Genomic DNA, 12573 nt, shown 5'->3' with positions numbered 1-12573 from the left:
GAGACACAGTCAATCATCGGATTTAAAGAGATCACGATGCTTCCAAGTGAGACCCCCTAGGATCTAGATCAGCGGCTAAAGAGTATGATCCACGAGGCTAATATGATGCTAACAGATGCGTAACATCACGCATGGTTTGTGGCATCTTTGACACCACACCTGAGGACGACGCTGTCACAACAGAAGCTTTCAACCCAGGCTGAAGCATTGGAAATGGAGATGAGGTTGCATGAAACACTGATACAAGATCCAGGGTTGGGAGTTCAACAAATTCATGCGCAACTACAGAATCTCTACCTGGAAATGTAGAGCTTGAAATAGGATAGGGCACTGCGGCCAAAGGCACGTGAGGAAGTATGGTGCATAAAATGAAAAGGCTAAGGCCACGACAAGGATCACTGTCCTGTATTCGTGAACTACTTGGCAGGAGGGGGACCAATGCTGTTGAGACTAGAGGCACAAGCAGAGCCGAGTACGACACCCGCACCATGGTGCGTGATCAAACAGATAGGAGGAAAACACACAACAAATAACTATCATTTGTTGCAGAAGTATACACAGACTCCCCAGCAATTTTTTTGTAATTTCTGTAGGTTAGTGGGCTATGATGAGTGGACTTTTCACAGCTACAAGTTAATGATTAATCGGACCCTAGCCTATAGAATGCAGACAGAAACGTGAGGCCTCGACCCAGCCGCGGGGATGGCACATGCTGGATTTCAGGGGCAAGGTCAAGGACGAGGAGGAATGGGGCCAGGAAGGGGCTGTGGACAGTTAATTTATTACAATTGCAAAGGACCAGGGCACTATGCTTGCGGTTTCACCAAACCAACGAGAGCATCTTGTTCATACTGTGCTCAATTTGATCATGAAATGGTAGATTGTTGTACGTTGATCACATAGATGCATGAGAAAGGGGTACTCCGGCCTACTCCGACTCAAAATATCAAAATGATGAGGTCTGAACCACGTGAAGAAGACCCAAATGTGAACATGATGCTCAGAAGTGGTGCGGCCACGGGGGAAGATAAGGGGAAGCAGCCTGAGGAGGATACATGGGTTTGCAAGGCTCCTACAAAGGAACCTGAGTTTGACCTAGAATGCGCAAAGGTGACATTTATGGAATCTAAGAAGAGCTTCACAGAGGCCTCTACTTCAGGTAGTGAGCATCAACCAGAGCCAGGAATGGATCCTTCTATTCTTATTACCTTTTTAGAGACATGCATGAAACTGCTGCATGACAATAAGGAAGTTAAGGGACTACAGGAGTTGATCACTAGGTGTGCAGTGTCAGGGGAACCGCGCATAGTACAGAAATTGGGGAAGCATGCATTGTGCACCGGGAGGGAAATGGGACTGACGGCGCAGATTGGCGAATATGAAATGGATCAAGTAATCCTAGACTTGGGTTCGGACACGAATGTATTACCGAAGAAGACATGGGAACGCATGGGTAGGACCATGTTGCAGTGGTCACCTATTCAATTATGAATGGCGAACCAACAGAAGATTTTGCCCATGGGGAGGTTGCAAGGGGTAACAGTTGATATCGAAGGTGTGAACAGACAGACAGACTTTGAAGTAATAGAGATTCTAGATGACAACAATCCTTATCTCGCGTTGCTAGGAATAGATTGGGACACTGACATGAACGGAGTCATCATCTTGAAGAAGCGGAAGATGATATTCGAGAAAAAGTCCTTGTGTGTAGTGGTTCCGCTAGACCTAGCCGAAGGAGCGCGCTACGCCGAACTAGTGCATGATGATGGAAGCGACAATGAGCTGGATTGTATCTATGAGATAACTGTGTGAGATTAGGATTGGGTGAATCAGATTGCAGATGGAAGGATCTCATGGGAGTGCGCAAGTTCCTGCACCATGGATTCAGACGAAGAAGACAAACGCTGGCACAATCGGTTGAACGAAGTGACAACGCTGAATTGAAACATGATGATTAGATCATTGCGTTACGTAACAACCCATGCCTGAGATCTGCCAACATATGATGGATTGACAGTGGTGGATGAATTCTTGAGCAAGTTTGAAAGTGTGATACCGGAACAATAGTGGTTCAATGCATTGAAGTGGGTACTGCATGTGACACCTGTGCAGTGGTGGGGAACACATCAAGGAAACTTTGAAAACTAGCGCGAATGTAGAAGGATGAAATGCCTACGATTTAGGAAACCGTAACTACAGATAGAAGATAAATATGATGGGTGAGATGACCCACGCACACACCTTGCGAAATGGACCAAGGCCTATGGGGAATAACCTCAACCTGAGTGGGTACACTTATTCTACCATACCCTGGATGTCATACCAATGAATTGGTATACTAAGACAGAACTCCGACATGGTAACAGTGAATGGGATGTCTCGCACGAGGGATTTTTGTTAACATTCACATTTGAGGACCAATGGTCGAATACTTTTGACGATGCACTGCAAGCCGTAAGTCATCATCTTCAAAATACCACAAGAACCATGACAAGTAGTTCAAATAGCATGGGCAACCTAGTTAAGCAGTGCTCTAGAATGTTATAACGTGTAGGTTGAGGAGGATGATGATGACCCCTGGAATATTAATATTCCAGAAATTGAAGGGTGTTGTGAAGTTTTAGGACCATCAATTGAGAATCCCAACATCACTACACCGCTAAAAACAAAGAAGGTAAACATTGGCACAGACACGAAGCTGAAGTATGCGACGCTTGGGGACTATTGGGACGATGCTATAGTAGATAAGGTCGTTGAGTTACTCTGCCAATATCAATATTTGTTCCCGACAAAATCACAAACTTAAATGGGATCGTTGGTGACTTAAGGATGATGAAGATCACTCTGAAACCAGACGCGAAGCCCATTAAGCAGTGACCTTACCATTTGAATTTGAAGTATAAAGAAAAGGTCCATGAAGAACTAGACAAAATGCTTGCAGCCGGAATTATTGAACCAATGGAAGAATCCGACTGGGTGAGTCCTATGGCAGTACAGGAGAAAAAATAGAAGGGCGAAATTAGAATATGCGTGGACCTTCGGAAACTTAACGATTCCTGTGTTCACGATCCATTCCCGACACCGTTTACAAATGAAGTATTGGAGAATGTTAGAGGTCAGGAAGCTTACTCATTCATGGATGGCTTCTCAAGGTACCATCAGATCAAGATCGCGTCGGAAGATAGGAGCAAGACAACCTTTGCAACTGAATGGGGTTGCTTTCAATACACCGTTATGCCCTTTGGACTAAAGAATGTGCCAACAATATTTTCACGAATAGTAGTGGCCGCGTTCAAGGAATACATCCACAAGTTCTTGGAGGTCTATCTGGACGATTGGACTATATTTGGGTTAGTTAAACACCACATAGCAAGCTTATGGTTGATTTTGGATACTTGCCGACAACACCAGATTGCGTTGAATCTTAAAGAGTGCACCTTCCTCGTCCCCTTTGGAAACCTGCTTGGCCATGTGGTCTGCAAACAAGGTCTAATGGTGGATCTTGTGAAGATTGTTTTTATTCTCAATCTGGAAGCGTTGCAAAGTGTCAAACAACTACGTGCTACGTTGGGGCACACTATTTACTATAGAAATTTTATCAAGAGCTATGCACAAATAACAACACCAATGGAAAAACTATTGAAAAAAGACACTACATATTGTTGGAATGATGATTGTAGGAAAAGTTTGGATGTTCTCAAGGAGAAATTGGCATCCTCTCCCATATTGGTATTCCAAAAATGGGACGTAGAATTTCATATACATGTTGATGCGTCGTGTATTGTGCTAGGAGCTATACTTACGTAGGAAGGCGTGGAAGGCGTGGATCACCTGATCGCGTTCGCGAGTCGGCAGTTGTCCAAAGCCAAAAAGAACTACTCTACTACTGAGCGCGAAGGGTTGGAAATGTTATACGCACTCCAGAAATACCGACACTATTTACTTGGCGAACACTTCAAGATGTATACCGATCATTCCGTGTTGAAATACTTTGAGGTCATCGTAAAGCCAGGATGCCTAAATGTAGGACCAGATCACTTATCACGAATTGAAACAGGCGAGGAGCCAACAAATTTGGAAGAAGGACTACCTGATGCACAACTCTTTGTAGTGCGCATTGCGGACAACCACTTTCAAGATCTAATCCAATTTTCATCCACAGGGACTGCGCCAAAGTAATATGTAGTTCAGCAGAAGAAGGAATTGGTGGTGCACGTGGTGGACTTTTCTATCGTTGCGGGCCACCTCTACAAGATGGGAAATGATGAGATATTGCGAAGATATGTACCTAAATTTGAACAAGGATAGATCCTCGTGGAAGCACATGGAGGAGTTGCAGGAGGACACTATGCAGGACATGCGATAGCACAGAAGATTCTTCGCTTTGCGCTATGGTGGCCAACCCTACATTAAGATTTGAAAGCACACTGTCAGGCCTATGACGTATGTCAAAGGACTGGGAAACCATCATGAAGGGATGAGATACCACTCAATCCACAGACGATGCAGCATCCATTCGAAAAATGGGCAATCGACTTTGTGGGACCAATCAAACCTCAGGGGAAGACGGGTGCGCGCTACTTCATCACCGCGACAAAATACTTGACTCGATGGGTATAAGCACAACCCATTAAGGACTACACGACTGCTACAGCTGAAAATTTTTTGTTCGACAACGTCTTGACACAGTTTGGTTGCCCGAAAATTTTAATTAGTGAGTATGGGATGCACTTCCTGAATGAAACTGTCAGCGCACTCACCGAGGAATTCCAGGTGTGTTATCAGCAAAGTACACTGTACCATCCGCAAGCTAATGGGACAATAGAATCATTCAACAAAATTCTAGAGACTGCGCTGACCAAAGTATGTAACGCACAATGAAATGACTGGGACCTGCGTATCGCTGTCGTATTATGGGCATACAGAACGATGTGCAAGAAATTGATGGGTCAGACACCTTTCAGGTTAGTCTATCGCATGGAAGAAGTCATGCCAATGGAATACATCGTACCCAGTTTGAGGATAGCAACAATTACAAGCATGTTGGACCGCGAAGCCTTAGAAGAGAGACTCGCACAATTTGAAGAACTCAAGCAAGAACAGTTTCTGGTAGGATTCCATTAGTAGGTACAAAAACAACGTGAGAAAGCCTGGAACAATCGCCATATCAAGATACACACATTCAAGGTAAACAATTTAGTGTTGTTGTATGACAACAAGTTCGAAAAAATTCCAGGGAAACTTAGAATGCATTGGTTAGGACCATATGTGGTAAAAGAAGTCACAGACGCAGGCGTGGTCCAGCTAGTCAAATTGAATGGAGAACCCTTCCCAGGAAGAGTAAATGGCAGTCATCTAAAGCCTTACACGGGTGGGCTAGCTGTCTGACTAACCGATTAAAGCACAGTCTTCGCGACCTGACAAATCAGACAGAGGTGCATAACTATAAACACAGGTACTCGAAGATGGCATCACAGTATAGAATCAAGTCAGACACAGATGATTCAGAAGTAGAAATGGAGCAAATCCAGACGACGACGACACGGTGCATTGCGGACCTTCGCACAACACAGGCACAGTTGGATGGACTTCGTGCAAAGATCACCACACCAGCAGAGTGACTCGAGGACAAGTCACGATGATTTTTTTGGGGGCCTGTTGGGCAGCGGATCCCCCCATAGTGGGTTTTGGGGCTTGAAGCCTGAATTTTGGTCAAATGTAATGAAAAGACCCCGCGAAATGTAGGCGCGGAGCGTGAGAGTCTAGGGTTGTCCACCCTAAAATAATATAATTTAATGTAAAGTGTGTCGACCTACCCATGGTCCGCGGACCTTGGGATTGTATAAATAGAGCAAGGCTCTAAGTGTAAAGTTAGTTTTAGATCTGGAAAAAAATAACATGTTCTCTTGGATGATGAATTAGCTCTGAGTCTATAAGTCTGAGTCTTGTGTTGTAGTAGTAGGAAAAGGCTCTACAACTGTGTACGTAGAGGTCTGGTAGAGTCCGCAGCTGTGTTCGCAGACCCTGTAGCTGAGTGCACAGGGCGGAGTTGGGATTGCAGTTGAACAGAGAATTAATAGAAGATAAGTTGATTTTGAAATACTGTGTGTTTATACTTTTGTTGTATTTATGCATCTCTTTATAGTTTTGTTATTGCGTGCACTTGTTATGAATGTTGAATGGTTAATGAGAATATTGGGTACACACAATTAAGTCAAGATCTATAATAATAGCACAATAAGGATAAAGGATCTGAATAGTACCTCTTCACGCTCTTTATAGAGTTGTGTGGAAGCAGTTGCATAAGTTGCGAAGGACAGACAACTGCGCAGAGCAGTCGAAGAGCGCGGGTTCGGTTCACGAACTTCTTAGACTTCATCAAGACATCCCTAGGGTGCGAAAACCTAGTTCCAGCACCCTCCCATACTACCTCGATTGAGACCTCAGTCTGCGCACTGTGGACTGTTACCAAAAGGGCCAGTAGTTTTGGGATTTGTTTGGCTAAATCACTTCTAAACTTGGGTCAGGCCCCAACAAGCCAACACTAGTTATAGAAAGATTATGTGCAGCTGAGCCTACGGTTGGGTGGAGAGTCATCCCCAAAACTTTGTTGCGGTTAGCGAGATTCAAATAGTGTTCAACTGCAAAATCACAATTAAGGAATATCATCGCTATAAGTAAGTTGTCTCTGCTCACGTTTTTCAAAATTATATGTTAATTAGTTGAATAGTTGTGTGTTGATTATAAATCACATAATGAATCTAATTAGTTGTATATTTAAATTATGAGTTGTTACATATGGTATTAGAGGGACTTCCAACTCTGTGCGACATCTAAATATATATTTGAAAACATTACTTTATTAGATTTATCAATATATTTTTGAAATACAATATACTACTTTTTAACAATATATAAAATTATATATACGTTTTCTAAAATGAAATACTATTATATAAATGATTAAATAAATACCATATCATTTCCTTTAACAAAGTAAATAAACTTTTTATTTCAATCATTAAATATAAACTTTAGACTTTTCTTATGTGTACGTTTACATACTCTACAATATACTAACATACAAATAACTCTACAATATACTAACATTCATACTCTAAATACGTTATTATAATTTTTTTTAAGTAAAAAAAGCACAATCCCATATTATCCATCCATGACCGCTATTGAATTGCAATTTCCATCGCTATTGCCAACACCATTCCTATTGACTCATTGCTATTTCCAACCAACATCAACATCGTTCATCGCCAATCAACATGAACATCGAACTCGACATGCATCATGTAACCTAACCGTAAAAGCATTCGGCGTTACCACAGAATAACATTCTATTTCCACTAAATTTGCCTAATCATGTTTGTCGTCAGCGCCATGACAAGTCACACCATTCTTATGCTTTCGATATTGAATAAAAAAAAACTATATGTTACGTTTTTTTAAGGCCATCGGTCAGCTTCCATAACTCGGGTCTTCATTAAAACTGAAAGAACATAAATACAGAGGAGATCAGGAAAAACACAGAGAACCACAGCTATAGGTGCTCAATTACACCAACAATAAAAAATCGGGAGTGGATGATCTCCGCCTCTCTGTGATCCTTCTATTTATAGCATATTTTTATGTCAGTTACATCAATTAAAAATATATATTTTTAGGTGGTGCTTCCCTTTTGTTTCTGTAGGCGGTGAGGCGATGGTAACTTCTGGAAGCTTGAAGAGCCAAGGCGGTGGCTATGACGTTGACGGCAGATGTGAAATAATTATTCTTACATTCTCCCCCTTAATTATTTCACAAAAAGAACAAAACTTTGCTATTACATCAAAATGTCGTTACATCATACATACCCCTATGTTTTTCGTGTGAGTTTGAAACAATTCTTTTCCCAACAGTTTTGTAAATATGTCTGCAAAGTGGTCTTCCGATCTCCATAACTCCATACATATTTCATTATTGCTTACTAATTCTTGAATGAAATGATACCTTGTATCAATATGGTTACTCTTCTTATGGAAAACATGATTTCTTGATAGTGCAATAACAGATTTGTTGTCTGAGAAAATATGAGTGGGTTATTTCTGTTCATGAAACAACTCTTTCAAAATTATTCTCATCCACACAATTTGACATGTTGTTGTTCTGGCTGCAACATACTCTGCTTCAGCTGATGATAAAGTCACAATGGATTTCTTCATTGATGCCCATGAAACTGCACCTGAACCAAAACTAAACACATACCTAGATGTTCTCTTCCTATCATCAATATTGCCTGCAAAATCACTATCTGTATATCTAGTTAGTTTAAAATCTAAATCAGATGCATACAGGATACCATAATTTCTTGTTCCAACAACATATCTTAAAATCCATTTTCCAACTAGCCAATGGGTACTCTTCAGAGACTCCATGAATCTGGAAATTTATATTACACCAAACATTATATCGGGCCTTGTTGCAGTCAAATACATAAGACTTCCAACCAATTGTTTAAACAAGGTTGGATCAATATCTGAACCATGATCATCCTTACTGAGTTTTGTACCAATTGCAATTGGGGTTACAACTGGATTACAATTTTCCATCCTGAACCTTTTCAATATATCCTTTGCATACTTAGATTGACAAATGAAAATACCATCTTCAGATTGAGTTACTTCAATACCAAGAAAATATTTCATTAGGCCTAAATCAATCATATCAAATTATCTTTTCATGCTGGTCTTAAAATCATCTATTGAGAGATCTCTAGTGAAAATTAAATCATCAACATACAAGCATATAAATTACTTTTATATACAAAGTTGGTTCACTTGGACTCCTAATGAATCCATTATTATTCAGATATTCATCAATTCCACTATACCATACTCAGGGTGCTTGTTTCATTCCATATAATGCTTTCTTTAATTTGTAAACTTTATCTTCTTGACCAACGTTTTAAAAATGCAGACTTAACATCCATATGATATATTTTCCATTTATTTTGTGCAGCAATAGCTAATACCATTCTTAATGTGTCAAGTCTAGCTACAGGTGCAAAAGTTTCATTATAATCAATACCAGGTTGTTGACTGAACCCCTGAGCTACAAGTCTTGCTTTATGCTTTTCAATTTTACCTTTAGCATTCACTTTCATTTTGTAAATCCATTTAACACCTATAGTATTTTTACCTTCAAGCAAATTTACAAGTTCCCAGGTATTATTTATTTCTATATCATCAATTTCTTCATCCATGGCTTTTATCCAAACTTTTTCTTTCACAACTTCATCAACATTTACTGGATCATATGCAAGTAATGAAAAATTTGAAACTTGATCTATTTCATCATTCTGCTCATACAATTCCTTTAAGATTCTAGTCTTCTGACCTTTAATTCTATTCTTCAATGTAGCTATTGTAGGATTATAATCATTACTTACCTCTGATCCTTTTGTTTGCTGCCCACCATAACCTGATGGTTCACCATGTTCATGATTTATCAGTGTTCATAATTGTAATGGACTAACTCTTGATGATTGGCTTGCTAAGGTGCTTGCAGCAGGTGTATATGGAATTGGTTGTCCACCTTGTGCTTCTTTCTCATCTTCATTATCATTTCCATGAGATAATATAGTTGTCTCTACAACAAATTTATCTATGCTTCCATCCCAAGCTTCTTCTTCCTTGAACTAAACATCTCTATTGATAATATATTTCTTGGTGATGGGATTATAAAGTATATATGCTTTAGACTCGTCACTATATCCAATAAAAATACATTTCTCACTTCTATCATCTAAATTCTTTCTCAATTATTTAGGAACATGTGCATAGGCAATGCAACCAAAGTTCTTAAATGAGATATATGACAACTCTTACCATTCCAGGCTTCTTCGGGAACTCGATCCTTCAAGCTCTTAATTGGACTTCTATTAAGAATATAAAAAACACAAGCTACATCTTCTCCCCAATATTCATTTGGTAGATGCTTTTCTTTCAACATACTTCGAGCCATATTCATAATAGCTCGATTCTTCCTTTCAACTATTCCATTTTGCTGTGGAGTATAACGTGCAGTAAACTGCCTCTTGATTCCATGTAATTGACAAAACTCAATGTAATATGTTAGCATATATTCACCACCTCTATTTGATCTCAAAATTTTAATATGATTTCCACTTTCCTTTTCAACCATAGCTTTAAATCTTTTAAATACAGAAAATGTTTCAGATTTCTGTTTCAGAAGATAAACCCATGTTTTTCGACTATAGTCATCAATAAAAGTCAAAAAGTAAACATTACCCAGTCAAAAGTAAGTGTTTCTTTATAGCCGAAGAATATCTCTATCTATCTGATTCTTCATCTTGTCCTAACAATGAACCACACTAAACATTGGTTAGTTCTAAACGCGTCAACAAATATTACTTGATGTGATTATTACCGATTTTTTTTATTTTGTAGATATGAATCACAGGAGCCTAAACTCGATTAGAAATATATTATTTTATAACTAATAAAAATATGTAATTGATATATTTTTAGTCTTTACTATCAACTTATTATTCTATAACTAATAGAAATATAAGACAATATAGGCTCATTAATAAAATATTTGTTTTTCAAGAAAAGATACTTAAATACTACAAATATTCTATTGGATGGATATTTTGGCTAGTAGAAGGAAATACTACAAATAATCTATATATATAATAAAAATATTTGTGTTTTATTTTTTATTATTTTTTTAAATATCTAATTTTTATTTTCTATAATATAATAAATATAAATATAGTTTTGAAGTTGTATTATTTTTTATTTTTAATAAGAAATTTTTTTTTTGTTTTTTTTCTTAATAATTTTTTATTTAGTAATTAGAATATAATAGATTTTTTATCAGTAATAATTTTAAGCAAATTCTTATTAAGTTTGTGTTTTTTTATCAGGCAAAAAGATTTTATTATTTGTTCAAAAATTTACATTTAATTTGCTATTTTTGTCTTGCTCTCCTTGTTGCATTCTGACCGGATTTATTAGCTAGGAGAGTTATGTGAAAACAAAAACCAAAATGTCATACATTACATCCAAAACTCAAGTCATAAACACGGATACACCAAAAAATTTGGGAATACAAACAAAACAAATCATTATAAGAAATTTCTTGGAGGTGTCAGGCCTTTCCCGACATCTAGGGGGTCCAGGGGTGAAATTCCATCATGAGCATGGTATTCCAAGCGATCGATGCTTTCGTCAATTTGGTCCAACTGCTCCACTGTGCGTCATTGGCTATGCTAGATAGAATCCATCCTATCCATCATCACCCATTGGTTGTATTAGATGTCATTCAAAAATGTGATCAACTCATTTCTATCTTCATGTCGTTGTTGCCTCATCTCTCCCAAGTCTGCCATGACCAGTTGGAGCTAACTAGCTATTGATTCCAAGGAGGGTGAGGCGGTTGCTAGCCCAAGCACTGGTCCAAATTATTGGGCCATTTCTCCATGAGACGCACCATTGTGTCCACCCCTACCATGCTCAGCCACTACTCTACAAACTCGGGATGACATATCACAACAAGGAGCTCTGCCACGCATGCCCCAACCCATTTGGCGAATCATTTTACACTCTTTATTAAACCAAATAAACACACACCAAGTCCCATAGTGTATCCTTTTCCTATCCCCTACCCACTTCATGCAAGAATAACTAGCAAAGACTGTTGTGCGAAGACTCCACACCAAAGGGAGTGAGACTACGAAAAACCAGAAAATTCCACAAAATACCAAGTTGCAACATTCAAACAATGTAGAATTAAGGCACCACCCACTACCAACTCTCCTAGTTGCTATTGGGTCTTGAAAATGTCATTCATTTCCATTACACTTTCACTATTATGTCCATTATATCACCTTCATTTCACCTCCATTTCACTACTATGTCACTACATTCATCCCACTTTCATTATCATTGAGCCACATTTATGTTTTTCCAAACTTTATTAATTCTTAGCCTTTTTAATTGGATTTGTGGTTAAAATTAGAAAATAATGTACATATGCTTATACCTAACAAGTGGGTTGAGATTGTTGACATGTGTAGGTCATAAGGAGACTTCTAGAAGACCTTTATGTGGCACTCTAAGGCTAAATTCGAATTTGAGTGGAGAGAATCATGGGATCATGAGGATATGTGTCACATCTCCTAATTCTATTGAAACTCTAAAAAGACATGTGTCTTATCAGTTCCTATTTTGATTAGGATTCTAGAGGTAGAGGGAGAGACTCATGGACTCTCATTAATGAAATGACTTCTCATCTTTTTGTATAAATAGGAGGTGTCTCTCCTTCATTTGTTAGTTCTTAAGCTTAGAGTTTAGAGTTGGTAGCTTGGAGCTTGTAGTTCTTATTTGATGGCTTTGGAAAGCTTTGGAGAGCTTTGTTGTACTTTGTAATTTTGAAGAATTTGAATAAAGCTTTGATGTTCTCAACATGGAAGGAGATGTGAAGTATATGTCATGGAGCACATTGGAATGTAAGGTAGAGTAGATTTTATTTTGTAGTTTTGCTTTGATTTCA

This window comes from Pinus tabuliformis, chromosome 5_2 (assembly GCF_031772625.1).
Source record: "Pinus tabuliformis cultivar Carrire ecotype Pingquan chromosome 5_2, CPIR1, whole genome shotgun sequence".
NCBI classification, from domain to species: Eukaryota; Viridiplantae; Streptophyta; class Pinopsida; order Pinales; family Pinaceae; genus Pinus; species Pinus tabuliformis.
The sequence above is the reverse complement of the archived record's forward strand: the minus strand, read 5'-3'. Positions refer to the sequence as shown.